The sequence below is a fragment of the Gopherus flavomarginatus genome, chromosome 11, assembly GCF_025201925.1.
Source record: "Gopherus flavomarginatus isolate rGopFla2 chromosome 11, rGopFla2.mat.asm, whole genome shotgun sequence".
Lineage (NCBI taxonomy): Eukaryota > Metazoa > Chordata > Testudines > Testudinidae > Gopherus > Gopherus flavomarginatus.
Window position 1 is genome coordinate 16610193 of NC_066627.1, and position 16923 is coordinate 16627115.

General features: G+C 45.4%; 1 protein-coding gene across 8 annotated transcripts in view; it reads left to right on the forward strand.

Moving 5' to 3' along the window:
• LOC127031130 (histo-blood group ABO system transferase 2-like) overlaps nucleotides 1–16923 on the forward strand; it is a 58625-nt gene that overhangs the window by 21363 nt on the left and 20339 nt on the right. The window lies entirely within an intron of this gene.

The following is a 16923-nucleotide window of genomic DNA, read 5'->3' on the forward strand; positions in this document are numbered from 1 at the left end:
AACCCTTTCCCTCACCGTTGCCTCTCCCAGGCTTCCCCTCCCTGGGTTACCCTGGAAGATCACTGTGATTCAAACTCCTTGAATCTTAAAACAGAGAGGAAAATCCACCTTCCTCCCTCCTTCTCTTTCCCCCTCCCAGACTCTCCCTGAGAGAGAAAGTAATCCTAACACAGAGAGAAATCAACCTTTCTCTCCCCCTTCCCTCCTTTCTCCCCACCAATTCCCTGGTGGATCCAGACCCAGTCCCCTGGGGTCTCACCAGAATAAAAAAACAATCAAGTTCTTAAACAAGAAAAGCTTTTAAATAAAGAAAGAAAAAAATCCAGTAAAAATTATCTTTGTAAATTTAAAAAATGGAATAGGTACAGGGTCTTTCAGCTATAGACACTGGGAATAACCTCCCAGCCAAAGTATACAAGTACAAATTAAAATCCTTTCAGCAAAATACCAATTTGAACTCCTTCCAACCAAATACACATTTGCAAATAAAGAAAACATCCATAAGCCTAACTCGCTTTATCTACCTAGTACTCACTATTCTAAACTTATAAGAACCTGTATCGGAGAGATTGGAGAGAAACCTGGTTGCATGTCTGGTCCCTCTGAGCCCCCAGAGTGAACAACCACCAAAAACTAACAGCACACACACAAACTTCCCTCCCTCAAGATTTGAAAGTATCCTGTCCCCTGATTGGTCCTCTGGTCAGGTGACAGCCAGGCTCACTGTTCTTGTTAACCCTTTCCAGGCAAAAGAGATATGAAGTACTTCTATTCTATTAATTCTTAACTATCCGTTTATGACAGAACCTTTTTCAAATGTTTTTTTTATCCAAAACCAGTAATTCAAAATTTTCACGGAAATTATTCATTAAAGTAAACATTCCCTTTTCCAGTCCAGTTACGAAATAGAAATGTGTAGACTCTTTTGGGTGAAGTGGGTTGTTCTTGTTCAGGGAGTGCATGGGTTGGTGTTTTTTTGGCATTTTTAGGGTTGTTTATGTCATTTTGTCCTTACTGGCCCACTTGTTCAGACACAAAAGGGCGGGGAGAGAAAAGGTACACGAAAGGGGAGGGGAAAGAAAGAAAAGTGAAAAACAAACAAAACTGGAAAATTTTGAAATTCAAAAGACTTTGGAAAACCAACCAATAACAACTTCCAATAAACAATAGAAAATCATGTCATTTTAATTTTGCAGGTTTTTTAAAAGATTTAAATTTCATTTTTCCCCTCCCCTGCAGAATTTTGTTTTTATTCATTTTTATGGTCGGTTCTACTCAGGAAAATGGTGCATGTACAGATTACTCTCAGTTAAATCTGAGTATACAGAGTAACTCCAGTGAAGACAATAGGAGTCAAAATAAGGCCTACAAAAAGTGGTAACTAGGTCAGATTACAAAGGATGAATATGAACAAACAACACATGCATGTAGGGATAAAATTAGAAAGGCCAAGGCAAAAATGAGATTAAACTAGCTATAATCAGAAAGGATAACAAGAAAACATTTCTACAAATACATTAGAAGCAAGAGGAAGACCAAGGACGGGGTAGGTCAATTGCTCAATGAGGTGGGAAAAACAGTAATAGAAAATATGGAAACGGCAGAAGTGCTAAATGACTATTTTGTTTCATTTTTCACCAACGATTTAGTAGCAATTAGATGTCTAACATAGTGAACACCAGTGAAAATGAGGTTGTATCTGAGGCTAAAATAGGGACCGAACAAGTGAAAAATTACTTAGACAAGTTAAATGTCTTCAAGTTGCCAGAGCCTGACAAAATACATTCTACAATATTCAGGTAACTGACTGAGAAGATATCTGAGCCATTAGCCAACTGGAGAAAAGATCTGAAGTAAATAGGATGAAATTCAATAAGGACAAATGCAAAGTATTCCACTTAGGAAGGAACAATCAATTGCACACATACAAAAAGGGAAATGACTGCCTAGGAAGGAGCACTGCAGAATGGAATCTGGGGGTCATAGTGGATCACAAGCTAAACATGAGTCAACAGTGTAACAATGTTATGAAAAAGTTAAAGTCATTCTAGGATGTAATAGCAGGAGTGTTGTAAACAAAACACAAGAAGTAATTCTTCTGCTTTACTCCACTCTGATATGGCCTCAGCTGGAGTATTGTGTCCAGTTCTGGGTGCTACATTTCAGGAAGGATGTGGGCAAACTGGAGAAAGTCCGGAGAAGAGCAACAAAAGTGATGAAAAGTCTAGAAAACATGACCTATGGGGAAACATTTTAAAAACAGGGTTTGTTTAGTCTGGAGAAGAGAAGACTAAGAGGGGACATGAGAGCAATTGTCTTAAATTGCAGCAGGGGAGGTTTAGGTGGGAGATTAGGAAAAACTTCCTAACTATCAGGGTGGTTAAGCACTGGAATAAATTACCTAGGGTGGTTGTGGAATCTCTGTCATTGGAGGTTTTTAAGAGCAGTTTAGACAAACACTTCTCAGGGATGGTCTAGCGATAATATAATTCTATGATTATTGGCTTATAGCAATAAACCTGAGTGATATTGGTCATTTGTCCTCTTGAATATATTTCATAATGAACCAAAGTGTGGTCGAGCAATTGGCTATATAGTTTATCAACACTGGAGCAACGGATCCATAGCTCTGATGGGGCCAGATCTACAGTTAGTGTTGATAAAAGTAGCTCTCTTAGAGTCTGCTTATCTATGCCAATTCTCAGCATCTGAGGATATGGCCCTACGATATTGAGACAGGTCCTTGTTGATACACTCCCAGTACTTCACAGTGGGTTTTTTTTGTTGTTGCTGATTTGTTCCCTCCCTGTGCTCTCCCAAGAGTCACCTCCCATGTTTTTCATCCAGTGATGAAGCATTCATCACCCACCCAGAAGATGTGTCTGAGTAACTGAATGTGCTGCATTCCTGATGTTGAATAGTTGGGGGGTTCAATTCCAGTTTCCACTGATGCATGTTACCATTTTAGGTATGCAATGTTGTTGTAGCCATGTGGGTCCCAGGATATTAGAGAAACAACATGGGGGAGGTAAAATCTTTTATTGGACCAACTTCTGTTGGTGAGAGAGACAAGCTTTTGAGCTATACAGAGCTCTTCTTCATGTCTGGGGAAAGTACTCAGAATGTCACATCTGAATACAAGATCAAACAGATAGTTTAGCACCACCAGTAGTTAGCACATATTCTAAGGGACCAGGTGGTATTCACCCGAGTCCTGAAGGAACTCAAATGTGAAATTGCAGGACTACTAACTGCAGTTAAATGTAACCTATCATTTAAATCAGCTTCTGTACTAAATGTTTGGAGGATAGCTAATGTGATGCCAATTTTGAAAAAAGGACTCCATAAATGATCCCGGCAATTACAGGCCTGTAAGCCTGACTTCAGTACCAGGCAAATTGATTGAAACTATAGTAAAGAACAAAATTGTCAGTTACATAGATGAACATAATTTGTTGGAGAAGAGTCAACATAGTTTTTGTAAAGGGAAATTATGCCTCACCAATCTACTAGAATTCTTTGAGGGGGTCAACAGGCAAGTGGACAAGGAGGATCCAGTGGACATAGTGTATTTAGATTTTCAGAAAGCCTTTGACAAGGTCCCTCACCAAAGGCTCTTAAGCAAAGTAAGCTGTCAAGGGATAAGAGGATAAGTCCTCTCATGGATTGTTAACTGGTTACAAGATAGGAAACAACGGGTAGGAATAGATGGTCAGTTTTCAGAATGGAGAGAGGTAAATAGTGGTGTCCCCCAGGGATCTGTACTGGCAACAGTCCTATTCAACTTATTTATAAATGATTTGGAAAAAGGGGTAAACAGTGAGGTGGCAAAATTAGCAGATGATACAAAACTACTCAAGATAGTAACCTCCCAGGCAGACTGCGAAGAGCTGCAAAGGGATCTCTAAAAACTAGGTAACTGGGCAACAAAATGGCAGATGAAATTCAGTGTCGATAAATGCAAAGTAATGCCTAAGCTGTTACCATTCAAGAAAGATCTTGGAGTCATTATGGATAGTTCTCTGAAAACATCCACTCAATGTGCAGCGGCTGTCAGAAAAGCTAACAGAATGTTGGGAATCATTAAGAAAGGGATGGATAATAAGACAGAAAATATCATCTTTGCACCGCTATTTTTCCTGTGGAGACACCACTTTTAATTGTGGCCCAGCCATGAGCCTCCTCTTATATCCAATGAGGGTTAGCCCATAAGCGGCTGGCTGCTTCCACGCAAGTTTTTTCTTAGGATTGACACTTCGAGAGGCGTAATTATGATAAAAACAATTTTTTATTATTTATTCTTCCGATAATATTTAACTGATAACTAGTATTATAATACTTAACAATCTTCTAGCAGTATTAGTTCAATTGATTGTATCTATCTTTAGAATATCTATTGTTACAGCTGATCAGGCCGTGCGTTTTAATAATAACCTTACCTTTTTAGAATAAGCGCTTATATATGTCCCGTTATCGCAACAGGCTTTTGCTCTTTGAATTGCTTAAACACAGCAAAGCTGAGTCCACTGTTGCCCCTGTTTTGCCTGTATTCCCAATTGTCTGACGCCTCTGGTGGAACCGGATACTCTCTAGGGTGGTCCGGGATCAATGCGAGATCTCCCTTGGTGGGGATGTGTCTCGAGACCCTTTCCAATCTCGCTCACTTGGGCTCTTGGCCGCCACTCAAGGCAGATCTCCCATGGTGGGGATGTGTCTGTCTGAGCTTAGGCCTTGTCTCCAAGGATTTCGAGATTCTCACGGCTACCAGTTGACTGCGATTTCCTTATGGTCCGTGGACTGGGCAGAGACCACGATTGGCACGTCCTTCACAGAGGATCAGGTTCCCCAATGTGGCTCGCCCCGACAGTGTGTCCCCGAGCGTCTTTTATGCGATTCAGAAATACAGGCAAACACGTCAACAGCGCTTCTTATGCAAATTACATTTTGTTCTGCAGTTTGCGGTTAAGCGCATACTGTTCAGCCATAGCATATTTCATCCGCTGTTCTAAGAATCAGCGGAGGTCTCTTGCACAGCTGTTCTGCATAGCAACATATAAGTTCACAGGTCAGAGCAGGCCCAGCATTCACAATCTTGCCTCTAGATACATCCATGGTACGCCCACATCTTGAATACTGCGTGCAGATGTGGTTGCCCCATCTAAAAAAATATATTGGAACTGAAAAAGATTCAGAAAAGGGCAACAAAAATTATTAGGGGTGTGGAATGGTTTCTGTATGAGGAGAGATTAGTAAGACTTTGACTTTTCAGCTTGGAAAAGAGATGAGTAAGGGGGATATGAGAGAGATCTATAAAATCATGACTGATATGGAAAAAGGAAATAAGGAAGTGTTATTTACTCCTTCTCATAACACAAGAACTAGGGATCACCCAATGAAATTAATAGGCAGCAGATTTAAAACCCAAAAAAATGAAGTATTTTTTCACACAATGCACAGTCAACCTGTCATCTGTCCTTGATAGAGGATGTTGTGCAGGCCAAGACTTCAGAATAGGGTTCAAAATAGAACTAGATAAATTCATGAAGGATAGGTCCATCAATGGCTGTTAGCCCGGATGTGCAGGGATGGTGTTCTTAGCCTCTGTTTGCCAGAAGGCGGGAATGGTTATCTGTTCTGTTCATTCCCCTTGGGGCACCTGGCTCTGGTTACTGTGGGAAAACCAGATACTGGGCTAGATGGATTGATGGTCTGACCCAGTATGGCCATTCTTGTGTTCCTTTCTCCTTGGCTATCTGCCCAAACTGATGTGAGTTGCTCCCCTTTTATAGTGCTGCTACTCTTGGAGCATGCCCAGTAGGGCTCAGGGTGTGTGGCTTCCTCAGCCCACAGTGTGGAGTTAACCCTTTGTCGCCCAGTGCTGGATGAGTGCACTCCATCACAGGCCTATTAACACCCATGTAGTCATGGGACAAAAATAAAGTGGATTTATGGCTTATTACAACTATCCGTAACCCACTAACCCCCGCATTTTGTCCTATGATTACACAGATTTTACTCTGTGAATCTCAAAAGCTTGTCTCTCTCACTAACCAAAGTTTGTCCAATAAAAGATATTAGCTCACCCACCTTGTGTCTCCATTATTTTAGGTGTCAAAACATTTAATACACCATCTAGGGCAAGGATGAAAAAACTTTTAGGCCCAAGGGCACATCTGGGTATGGCAATTGTATGGCGGGCCATGAATGCTCACAAAATTGGGGGTTGAAGTGCGGAAGGGGGTGAGGGCTCTGGGTTGGGGCCAGAAATGAGGAGTTCAAGGTGAGGGAGAGGTCTCCAGGGTGGGACGGGGGTTGGGGTGCGTGAGGGTAAGGGCTCCGGCTAGGGGTGAGGCTGGGGATGAGGGGTTTGGATGCAAGAGGGTGGTCTGGGCTGAGACAAAGGGATTCAGAGTCCAGAAAGGGGATCAGGGCTGGTGCACGGGGTTGGGCCGCAGGAGGGCGTCAGGGGTGCAGGATCCGGGCAGTGCTTACCTCAAGCAGGTCCCAAAAGTAGGGGCATGTTCCCTCTCCGGCTCCTACACGGAGGTGTGGGCAGGTAGCTCTGCGCACTGCCGCAACCACAGGCACTGCCCCCGGTAGCTCCTGGAAGCAGTGGCATGTCCCCCCTCCGGTTCCTACACGTATGCATGATGCCGTCCAGGTGGCTCTGCACACTGCCCTGTCTGCAGGTGCTGCCCCTGCAGCTCCCATTGGCACGGTTTCCAGTCAATGCCCCTCAGTCAGGTGCTCAGTTTCAATCAGGATCCAATAGCAAACCAAAAGCTGCTTCTTGAACAGAGCATACCGGCTGTATAGGGAGTTTATGAGACCAAAACTCGAGGGGCCGCTTATTGTGGGCACCCAACAATTTTTGTCACAGACTCCAAGAGGCGTAATCCTCCAACATTGACACCTCTAGTGAAAGGGGCTATGAGGATCACAGGGGCCCAAGGGCATTGCGCTCTGGATGGCAGCTTTAGCCTCCTCAAATACCCGCTGCTAGGATTCATGCCAATCAAATGCCATCTTTTTTCCTGGTGACATTTTAAAGGGGCTTTAAAACCGAAGCGAGGTGCGGAATCTGGTTATGCCAATAACCAAATAACCCAATCACTCGCTGCACCACGACCTTGGTGGTCGGGGCTGCAAGCTGGGCAATTTGGTCTACAACAGAAAGGGGGATGTGGCACTGTGCCCCTTGTCACACCATCCCAAGGAATTTCATGGGTCAGCTGGTGGGCTGTACTTTGTTGGGATTAACAGCTCACCCCCTTGCCTGCGTGTGAGTGGTGAGCACCTGCAAGGTTCACTCCACTACATCATGATCCATCCCCTGAATCATGAAATCATCAATATAGTGAAGAATAGTCACGGATTCTTCGAGGGTGAAAAGCAGAGGTTGCGCGCCACCAACCCATGGCACGACATGGGACTGTGGGCATATCTCTGTGGCAGTTGTGTGAAAGTGTACTGGCACCCATGCCAAGTGAAGGCAAATTGGGCTTGTGCCTCTTCAGCAATGGGAATTGAGAAAAAGGCGTTGGCCGGGTCAATAACGGCATACCATTCCCCCTCGGTCTGCCCGATGGCCTCAATTAAAATCACAACATCAGGAATGGTGGCCATGATGGCGGGCACCACCATGTTCAGGGCCCGGTAGTCTACCATCATCTACCAAGACCCATCGGGTTTTTTCACAGGCCACACCGGGCTGTTAAAAGGAAATACCACTGGCTTAATGACCACTATCCGCTGCAACTCAGCAATATTCTCCCCTATTCCCTTCTGTTCCCCGGGGAGTCGGTACTGCCTCAGTGAAACAACTGACCAGGGCTGGGGCCAGACCAGGGGTTCCCATAAAGTGTGGCCCACCCTAACCACTAGCACCCCAAACCAGTACCTCCCATCAGAAAGGAAAAGGAAAAGGGAAAGGCCCCGCAGATTGTCAGTGCCAATAAAATACTTTCGGAAGGAGTAACAACCAGTGAGTACAAACGGAGAGGGGTATGCCCAATTTGCAAAACTAAGGCCACCCACCTACCAGGTATGGCCTGCCCCCCAAATCCATTAATCTGTATCGGTGTACCCTGGAATTTGGAAGGATTACTGTAAACAAGGGATAGCTTCACCCCAGTGTCCACAAGAGCACTGACCTGCTGTTTATTGTATGGTGACCAATGAATCCAGACATTTACATGGTGGCACGAGTCTGACGCAGCAGTTTTGTTTATTAACCCAACGGCGTCAGCCCTGCTGGCCTCCTATCGGGGGTCCGGCGTTTGCCACTCATCCAAGGAGGGGTAGAGGCAGGGAGCAGGCAGGGCAGGCATCTCCGCCTCCCCCTTCCCACCCTTCTCCTGATCCATAACCATTTCCCATTGGAGGGCAACTAGTTCTTTGGAGAGGAGCCCATCAGTCTTGTTTTTTGGGGTTCCTCCCTTCAATAGGGCTACAAAAAAATCCGTCTTTGAAAGGCATGGGGTCTCCTTCTTAGTATTCCCCTTTTGGTTGGCTCAACTCACCCGGACCTTCGCCTTGGTGTCCTCAATGTTCCCCAACTGCCTCAGCAACAAGGCAACCTCACCCACTGGGCAGTCCTGTATGGGACTCAGAACTGCCAAGAGGGCCCTGTTCAAATGGAGTGGGGCGGTGCACAACAAACGGTTTCGCATCCAGGCTGTGAAGGTCTCATGGTTGGGACCCTGGAAGTTATTTATATAGAGCCATACTTGTATCTCCATTTCCCGAAGGCTAATGGAAGCCTTGGGAATTGTACTCCAGGGTTTATCCACATCATCCCAATCTATGGGATCTGGCCACCCGTGCTCTACAATGGCAAAAATCCACTCCAGCAACGTCCTACTCCCCGCTGTCCCCTGAGCACCTCAGGAGCTGATGGGTCGCAATGTCCGTGGCAAGGTTCCCTGACATCAAGTTCTCCCCGGAGAGCAGGTGCAATGCCTGAGCGCCCTGATCCCAGCAACAGAGCAGCCAAGACTTCACGCTCTCCCCATCCAGCTGCCTGAATTGTATCTGAAGGCCCTGGAGTTCTGTTTCCATATAGTCCCGGATTATCTGTGTCTGTTGGGGGGCTGCTCCGGGAGGCCTCATAGTTTGGTTAGTAACCAGAGACCGGATCTCCTTTGCACTGCCTCTGTCTGCCTCAGTCTCAATTTCACCTTCCCACCCATTGTTGTCATCACTGGAATCCCATATGTCCCCATCCCACGTCTCGGGGTCCCAGTCCAATGCCATAAGGGCCCTAACCTTGGACAAGGACACAGTGGGATGGGGGTTCTGCAGGAGGCGGCAATGGCGATCCCGGGCGTAGCGGATCACCATAATCTCAGCTATCTCCTGCTGCTTGTGGGCCTCTTCTGAGCCGCTTCCAACACCTCTATTAGCATGTTATTCTTATCCATGAGAGCGCACTGATTGTCCGCCAGGATGCTGACATTCTTCTCTAGCTGCTCATTATGTGCAGACAGCTTTTGCACCATCGTCAGGAACAACCATCTCCATCCCCAATCCTTATAGAATTTATTATGCCCATATAACTCTATTGCCTTCTCTATCTAGTTGGCCAATTTGGCCCGGGGTGAGGGGACTTTGGTCCCTGTCCCATCCAACCAGGGGAGGCACCCAGCATAACAATTTAGCCACCGGTGCCCAGCGGGAGGTACTACTCCAGCCGGGTATCTTGTTGGTGGCCACAATCCCACATCCTCGCTTACCCCACATCCGGCTACACCTCCCGGAAATATCACTGAGTATATCCTGCCAACTACATCCAGGTGTTGTGCCAAAGGGGGGCTCAGATACACTCAGTGAAGCCACACCAGGTGTATAAGTATAACCGGTTTTATTGCCAGAGTATAATAAGCTTCCCAGCCTTCACACATTACTAAATACATGCTTTCCAGCAACCAAGCAGGCAAGCAAGAATCAATGCTTATACCCCTTCTGCTACGGACAGTCCCGGGCCCTCAAGCCTTGTCCTTGAGGGCTCAAGCAGCTGCTGCTCCAGCGTGGAGAGTTCCTGGGCACCCACAAGGCCAAAATCCACAGGTGAGACTGTTCATCTAAAGCAATTCTCATAGCCATTTTTTATCATCATCTCTTTCTCAGGGGGTGTATACATCCATAAGCAGGCTCCCGCAGGAAACACTGTTGCTTTCTATTCCCACACTTAGCACGCTTGGGCCCTTCTTCTCTCTTCACTTGTTTATCCAGTCGGAGTGGCTGCAAGCCAGCCTGGCCGGTCAAAGCCAGTTCACTACTAGCTCCACCTGAACCATCCTGTAATAGCAGCAAAGGTATCTTGTGATCAGTTCCACTTGCAGATGGACCATACTGCACTGAAGTGGGTTCACAAAGTCAAAGATACTAACAAAATACTGATTCAGTGGAGTTTAGCTCTTCAAAACTTTAATTTTGAAATACAACACATTTGAAAATCACACAAGTTAAACACAAGGGACCAAATCCCTAGCTTGTGTAAATGTACTTCCCTTTAGATCAGTGATGCCAAGTCCCACAGGGGTGTAAATCAGCAGAGCTCCCCTGAAATTGAGGTATGCCAATTTGATTGAAGATTTGGTGCTATTCTTGTAACCTAATGACTAGTAACTGGAAACTCGTGCTGTTTTCTGGATGTCATTCATAAAGTCACGTGTGTTAAAAGCCAAAATGGCTGAGGACCTAAAAACTGGACAGCAGCAGACTGTGAATGCCAGTGACGGTTGTACTTGGTGATATTCTGAACAAAGACTCCTCTACCATTCTTGTAGCTGTTTCCATCACTTCATGATGACTCAACAGACATTCTAGACTTCAGAGCGATGTTTGGGGTTGTTGCGTTTGCTGCTTGTGTTGCTGCATGCAGGTTTTGTTGTGCTGGGAGCGTACTGTAGATATGCGCAGATGCCGAGTGAGGGGTGTTGACTGCCATGAGGGGGCTTTATAGAGTCAGTCTGAATATACAAGGCTATAAGTGGGACTCTACATGTCTTATCCTGAAAGGATCATTCCATTTATATTAACCTGTGATGCTCTTCTGTTTCCCTAGCCTACCACATATCAACAAGCCCTCATGGCAGCCCACAAGGTAAGGACATCTTTTACCTACATCCAGCTCTCCTGTAGCTGTGTTCTGTATTTATCTTCATCACTGTTGTGTTATGGCTTGACTAGGTGCCTTCTACTACCCTCATGCATGTTAAGTAGTAACTAGAGTGGAGCGAAATTCAGAGTTCCTGTCCTGTGGGGAATTCCCACATTCCAACATCTATTTTTGTTCCAAAACAGGACAAAATATTTGAAATTTTCTGCAGAACACAAATAAAAAATGTCAATTTGCAAATGTCAAAACATTTTATTTTGACTTTTTCTGTTGAAACAAAGCATTTTGACCTTCCTGAAATGGAAGCAATTCATTTTGGTTTGTTGAAGCACATTTCAACATTAAACTATCTTTCCCTGTTGTCCAACAGGAGTTGGTGGTCAGGCCCATGTTCTTTCCTAGGAGCCTGGCTCCCTGGGGAGACTAATTCTACTAGTTTGTTATAGTCCCTTTAGGAAGAAAAATCTTATAGCCACAGATGAGAATGTGTTGTCATTACAGCGACTAGCATGGCACAGGTGTGGCTGTGCTGTTGTAGCACTGTAGTGTAGACATTTCTTAATTTGATGGAATTTCTCTTGCTGTTGTTAATCCACCTATCCAAGAGGCAATAGCTCGGTTAATAGAAGATTCTTCTGTCACCCAAGCCGTGTCTGCACCAAGCATTAGACCAACTTACCTATATCACACAGGATGTGGAATTTTTCACAGCCCTGAGGGACGTAGAATGGTCGATCTAATTTTTAAGTGCACACTAGGCCTGCCTGACACTTTGATTCAGGGTTCAGCTTTCTAAACTCGACCCTAATTTCAGCTGCCTGTGATTTTTGGACTCAGCTTTAGATAACATGGACATGGCCATAAAACGGGCTGAGTACCCCGACATGGAAGATGAATTCAGTGAGAACTGAGTATGCTCTTCATCCCTTAACAATATAGCAAGACTTAGGTTCTCAAAGCTGCCTCAGAGATCTGGGTGCCTGACGGGGTCACAAATAGGAGCTCTGTTTGTCTCTCCCACTGTGGAATGTGGGCCTTTGTTCCCACTCAAATTTACAAGCTGCAATTTTCAAAGCCAACCAAGGGAGTTGGACCCACTCAATTCCTGTTGAAAAGAATGGATGAATTGCTTAGCACTTTAGGGCCCAACTCTTGGCTGGTTCTTAGGCATTTCTGCAATAAACATGTTAACTACAAATACAGGTGGCTTTGCAAATCCTCGCCTAGGTGACTACAACTGGTCATCCTAAAATTAAGGCCTCCCACAAAATAAATAAATTAAACGATCAGAATGTATTTTTGAAAAGTTTGTGCTTATTGGGCTAGATCAGGGGTAATCAATTATTCTTTGTCAAGGTCCAAGTTTCTTGGCAAAAGTATAGTCAAGATCCAGAGTCCAGAGAAAATAATACAAAAATAATAATAATAAGAAGAAGAATTATAAGAAGTAACTAAAAAAATGTCATGATCCTTTTAAAGGTGTCTGGAGTGTTTGCCTGCTGTCTGCCTATTGTCTTCAGCTGGGCTAGAACCTCAGTTAGTGCAAATCACATGGATGTCAATGGGGTATTTGCGAGACATCTGGGCCTGAAGGCTCTTGGTGGGAGCCCAGGGAGATAAGTTGTAGTCGTCTGCTACTCTTGTTGCAGTTGGCCTTCACATGTCCTAGTTCATTACATTTAAAGCCTCACTCAGCTGACTGTGGGCTGGGGCAAGGTTGGTGGCTGGAGAGTGGGGTGGTGGAACGAAAGGGCATCTGGGGTCTCCCTGGCTGTGTGGAGGGCTTCTTCTTGCAAGGTGGGACCTTGGGCTGAGTCAGATGGTGGGGTGCTGTCTTGGGTTGCCCCTTCTGGTATCTGCTCCAGCTGCTACTAACTTTCGTCTTCTCCGCCACCTCCACCCATTTGGTTCTGATCTCCCCCGCCTCAATTACAGTTCTGGGCTTCCTATCTAGGATGTAGCTTTCTATTTCCTCAGGTACATCCTCTGAGAAGTGCTCCATTTGGATTAGAACATAAGAACAGCTGTACTGGGTCAGACAAAAGGTCCATCAATCCCAGTACCTTGTCCTCTGACAGTGGCCAATGGCAGGTGCCCCAAAGGGAATGAACAGGCAGGTTATCATCAAGTGATCCATGCCCTGTCACCCAATCCCAGTTTCTGGCAAACAGAGACTAGGGACACCATTCCTGCCCATCCTGGCTAACAGCCATTGATGGACCTATCTTCCATGAATCTATCAAGTTCCCTTTTGAACCCCCTTATAGTATTGGCCTTCACAACACCCTCTGACAAGGAGTTCCAAATGCTGACAGTGCATTGTGTGAAAAAATACTTTGTGTTTGTTTTAAACCTGCTACCTATTAATTTCATTTGGTGTCCTCTTGTTCTTGTATTATGAGAACTAGTAAATAAGACTTCCTTATTTACATTCTCTATACCACTCATGATTTTATAGACCTCTATCATATCCCCGCTTAGTCTCCTCTTTTCCAAGCTGAAAAGTCCCAGTCTTATTCATCTCTCCTCATACAGAAGCCGTTCTATACCCCTCATTATTTTTGTTGCCCTTTTCTGAACCTTTTCCAATTCCAATATATCTTTTTTGAGATGGAGTAGTCACATCTGCACGCTGTATTCAAGGTGTGGGCGTACCATGGTATAAACGTGCAGGACTCACCCCTGCTGCGCCTCCTGCTGGTCATCTCATGGAATTAGCTCTTTTCCAGCCTGGACGCCCTCTGTCCCGCTTGTAGGTGGCCCCATGTCCTTCCCGGACCCCAGTGCCCCTTTACCCTGGGGCTGCCCCCTGGCAATATCCCTACCAGTCACTATGGGTCTCCCCTCTCTGGGAACACCCCCAACCCTCTAATCCCCACCTTGCCTCAGTCTGGGCTACAGCCAGTCATCACCAAGCCCCTGCTCCCTGGGGCAGACTGCAGTGTAAAAGCCACTCATCACAGGCAAGGGGATTCGGACCTGCTGCCTTCCTCTGCCTCCCAGTACCTCTGTGGGCCTTGGACCAGGCCCTGCAGCCTGGGGAGTTGCCAACCTGGAGCTCCCCTGCTCCTCTGGCCTTTCCCCAGCCCTGCTTCACTCCCAGTCCCCTTTCTGCAGGCAGCCAGGCCCTGCTCTCTCCCAGCCTGGAGAGAGACTCCTCAGCCTCTGGCTCACAGCCTTTTTATACAGACCAGCTGTGGCCTGATTGGGGCATGACCTAGCTGTGGCCACTTCCCCAGTCAGCCCAGCTCCGCAGCTGTCAACCGCAACCTTCTCCCAGGACAGGCTTTAACCCTTTTCCACAGGAGTGGGGGAGCCACCCAACTACACATGGACTTATATAGAAGCAATATGATATTTTCTGTCTCATTATCTATGCCTTCTTGATTATTCCCAACATTCTGTTAGCTTTTTTGACTGCTGCTGCACATTGAGTGGATGATTTTAGAAAACTATGCACAATGACTCCAAGATCTCTTTCTTGAGTGGTAACAGCTAATTTAGAACCCATCATTGTATATGTATAGTTAGGATTATGTTTTCCAATGTGCATTACTTTGCATTTATCAACATTAAATTTTATCTGCCATTTTGTTGCCCAGTCACCAAGTTTTGTGAGATCCTTTTGTAGCTCTTTGAAGTCTGCCTGAGGGCTTGTCTACATCAGAAAGTTGCAGCGCTGGTGAGGGAGTTACAGCGCTGCAACTTAGGAGGTGTACACATCTGCAGGGCACCACCAGCGCTGCAACTCCCTGTTTGCAGCGCTGGCCGTACTCCCGTTTTGTCTCGGGTGTAGAGGATCCAGCGCTGGTGATCCAGCGCTGGTAATCAAGTATAGACACTTACCAGCGCTTTTCTTGACCTCCGTGGAATAAGCAGGTATCCCAGCATACCTGAGGAAGCCTCTGGTAATCAAGCTGGTCTCCTTCCCCGGCTTGCTCTCGCGTTCCCCGAACCCTGAGCAAGCAGGTCTCCTTCCCTGCGGTTTGCTGGGTGGTTCCGGGAACGCGAGAGCAAACCACGGCGAAGCTGGTCTCCTTCCCCGGTTTGCTCTCGCGTTCCCCGAACCCCCCTTGAAGCCGCCCAACAGCGCTGCAGTGTGGCCACATCTAACACCACTTGCAGCGCTGGTTGCTGTAAGTGTGGCCACTCTGCAGCGCTGGCCCTATACAGCTGTACTAATACAGCTGTAACAACCAGCGCTGCAAAATTTTAGATGTAGACATGGCCTCAGACTTAGCTATCTTGAGTAGTTTTGTATCACCTGTAAATTTTGCCACCTCACTGTTGACCCCTTTTTCCAGATCGTTTATGAATATGTTAAATAGGACTGGGCCCTGTACAAATCCCTGGGGGACACCACTATTTACCTCTCTCCATTCTGAAAGCTGACCATTTATTCCTACCCTTTGTTTCCTATCTTTTAACCAGTTACCAATCAATGAGAAAACCTTCCATCTTATCCCATGTGAAGGAAAATAAATCCACACTGTTTAGAAATCAAGAATAAGAGTTTATTACACACAGCACTGGCGGAGTGTCACCTTGCTTATTAGGCTCAGAGACACTGTCAATCAATTGATTACAATAGAATCTATGGATTTTCCATGGGTAGGGGAAAGTGACGGAGTAGGCAGTTCCACACCCCGGGATAGGTTTTGCAGCAAGACAAGATAGCACACTTGCCAATAGTTAAAAGGTTACATAATGTTTCCGCCCATGGTCTCAAGTTAGCAATTAATACTTTGATAAAATGTTACTAGTATAAAACATATATGTTGAATTCTGATTTGGAGTCCATAGGAATGGAGTAGCTCCTCTGATTGTCCAGCAGATACATTCCTAGGGGTTAAAACAAAGAAACAGTGAAAGTATATGGCAATACAGATTGTCTCCTTTGTGTTTTAAAGCAGATATTGGTCCCTGGGAAAGGGAGGTGGGAGGAGGCCATATCTTATACTGACATTTGCCACCTTTCATAAACTCAAGGTTGAATATGTGGGAACAACATCTCCCTACAAAAGAAACCAAAACAGGGCTTCTTTGTTCAATCTGCAACTCTGAATAAGACACAATTATTTAGTTCTCAGCTCCAACACCTGGCAATTTGCTGACTAGGCTTATTTTAGCAAAACAAGATTATCTGTTTACCCCAGCTTTCTCTTAGCTGATCACTATTTGCTAGGCCTTGACCATACTCTGGACTTTGGGCCTGTACACAATCCATATGCCACTTGCATATTAACCCTTCACCATGACTGCTTATTTTGCTTTGGTGAGACACCTTGTCAAAGGCTTTCTGAAAATCTGAATACACTACATCCACTGGAATTACTTTGTCCACACGCTTGTTGACCCCCTCAAAGAATTCTAGTAGATTGGTGAGGCATGATTTCCCTTTACAAAAACCAAGTTGACTATTTGCCAACAAATTATGTTCATCTATCTGTCTGACAATTTTGTTCTTTACAATAGTTTAAACCTATTTGCCCGTTACTGAGGTGAGGCTTTCTAGCCTGTAGTTGCCAGGGTCACCTGTGGAGCCCTTTTTTAAAATTGGCATCATGTTAGCTATCCTCCAGTCATTTGGTACAGAAGTTGATTTACATGATAGGTCACAGATGACAGTTAGTAGTTCTACAATTTCACATTTGAGTTCCTTCAGAACTCTTGGGTGAATACCATCAGGTCCTGGAGACTTACTACTGTTTAGTTTATCAGTTTGTTCCAAAACCTCCTCTAATGACACCTCAATTTGGGACAGTTCCTCAGATCTGTCACCCAAAAAGAATGGCTCAGGT